The sequence below is a fragment of the Merops nubicus genome, unplaced genomic scaffold, assembly GCF_000691845.1.
Source record: "Merops nubicus isolate BGI_N331 unplaced genomic scaffold, ASM69184v1 scaffold4002, whole genome shotgun sequence".
Taxonomy (NCBI): domain Eukaryota; kingdom Metazoa; phylum Chordata; class Aves; order Coraciiformes; family Meropidae; genus Merops; species Merops nubicus.
The window spans coordinates 140,250-142,939 of NW_008594102.1; positions in this window are offsets into that span (position 1 = coordinate 140,250).

Below are 2,690 nucleotides of genomic sequence, written 5' to 3' on the forward strand. Positions count from 1 at the left end.
TTTGGTAAATGTTTCAGCCTCCAAAAATCAGAAGGAAATTTCTGATGTGTGTAACTAATGACAGCATACACCTCCACCTCCTGTGATCTCAGTATAGTGAGGAGAATTGAAAGATTCATTCTGGGTGGGTTATCCAGACCTTCACAGATTCATAAGTCCTCTTTTACCTTCATACCTTGTTGTCACTAGTTAACAGGACATCAACAACAGCTTCCCTGCAAACATTCTCAGCAGTGCCACATTAAAAGATACCCTGTGACAATAAAGGGAGCTATGCCTAGCATTTCTTTTCTCTTTCTCCTCAGGTGTACAAAAGGAAACAGTTATCTCACAAAAGCTAACACCAGTGAAGAAAAATGGTGTTAAAACTTTCTCCTGAGAAGTGCAAAATGCAGGTTCAGGTGTCATCAGTCAGATGAAAATTCATTTCTCAGAGATGCTAATATAGATGGTAAAATTTTGAAAATGAAAAGCAGTACACAAACATACTATTTCATGATACAGGCTCAGTATAACATCTTAAATTCCTATCCTGCTTTATTTTGCTTCATCACACAGAACTGTTTGAAGTATATGAATTTTCTGCACAAGTTAAAGTCTACAAAAATAAATTTACTGTAGAAATTCCAACAGAATCCTATTTTAGAAACATGAATGCAGCCACACTCACCTTATCCCTGCATTTTATCATGCTGAAGTCTAGTGACAACAGTGTATTTTAAAGCTAATTCTTAGAAGTGCAACGGGATAAAAATAGAAAGGATTTGTAAAGGCTGTATTCAGAGGCAGTAGAGAGAGACCACAGAATAAACAGTCAAGACAGTTACAGACAGTGCATCTGCTTGACCCTGCCCCTATACAAAACAGCTGTTAATAACATAGGGTGGAAAACTAATACTATATACACTCATATCAGAGTGGCCCGAGACATAAACTATCACTTCTAGAGAGAACAAAAAAAAAAAAACCCATCAACTCAGCTTCTGGTCTTCAAGTGGAAGCAGTAAAAGATCACATATTGCAACAATGTGGTAGCTGTTCTGGGACTATGATTAGGATTTCACTGAAGTGATGGTGAGCACCTGGACTGGGTGTAACCAGTAGGTGGGCTCCTGCAATCATGGAACCACTTTCAGAGTCAGGATCAGTCATTTTCCAACATGCTTTGAACAGTTTAAGATAAAATAGAGGCTTAGCTGTCAGCTCTGGCCTGGAGGGAATTGGAAAAAGTGATAAAGCAAGTAAAAGATTCATAGATTTCAAAATGTGAGAAAAGAAAGTAGGGCAGATTGTCTCCTGAGGTAAGAATTCCTTCCCTCCACAACCCGTTTTCTGCTTAATTACTACTTTTTCCCCAGTTGCAAGCTACATACATCTCTCTCTCTCTAGATTTCTGAAATTCATGCCAGTTCCTGGTCCCTTTCATTTTAATACGTAAATATGCACCTCTCTATATACACATATACATGCATATATAACTTACACACATTATGTGCTGTAACTCCAGGAAAGATTAAGAGATTTCATGTTAAAAATGAGGATCTTTGAAGAGATATTGAGGCATCCAGAGCTGCTGAAATAGCAAGGAATTTAATTTTAACTCATTCCTACATTATTCACTGTATTACTGTTTCGCTGCAAAACGAGTGCTCTTCAGGTTTCACCATCACCTTCTATTTACAGAAATACCAATGAAACAGTTTATTTAATGTAACACGAAGTGACTCAAAGACATTTTTGTGCTGCATCCTTTTTCAAACAATGTTATTTTCTCATTCCATAATAAGATTACAGGTCAGACAGAATGAAAAAAAAAAACAACCCAGGCATCAGTGTTGTGAAAGCCTTTTTTTTTCAAATTATTTGTTTATTCATTGTTGTCACTGCGTCTTGTATCGTGCTTTCTGCATATCTGCTGCACTTCATTACCAACATCCTGAGCTTTAAGATTCTCTAGTCCCTAGTAGGACACACTTTCTATGACTAGATAAACTCTGGCATGGTTCCTTGTGCTATCTCTAGAGGGTGTTACCAAAGGCAGACTTCCAACACACAGAGCTAGCTCCTGTGGGTTGCCTAGTCAGTGAAGAGGGACTGGCAGCTCCAACAGGCATTTAAAACAAATTTCTGACTCTCCTGTTTTTTTCTCCGTTGTATTTTCTTGGGTCTCAAGTTAGTTTTGGTGGAGAATGCAAACCATGCATTACAGCCACACTCATCAAGGAGTGCACAAGTAATTCTGGAGGTAAGCAGCATGTAACGTGTACAAGCACAGAGGGCTTGAGGAGTTCATTTAATGAGCTCCTTTTATTAGCCCAGAATCATGTGCCACTTCTTGAATATCCCTTGGGAGTAGTTGAGAGACAAATTGAAGAGTTCCTTGAAATTTTTCTGTCTATTCTAGATATGATTTATTCTCCACTTCTTTTTTTCTTCTAAGCAAAAGTACTCATGTGCATTCATGCATGTACTTCTCTCTCAAACAAAGAGTGAAAAATTCTTCTACATATTATTATTTGCCTTTTGAGAGGACTCTGCTTACTCAACAGACTAATCCTACTATCGGGTGAACAGCTGCACAGTAGATGGTTCAAACCCGAGGCTGGTTTTCATTGTGGAATAGTTCTCTGTTTGTCTCACAAAATTGCCTCATAGAAAAGTGTGGTGTCCCGGCTGGGCCGGGCCAGGGC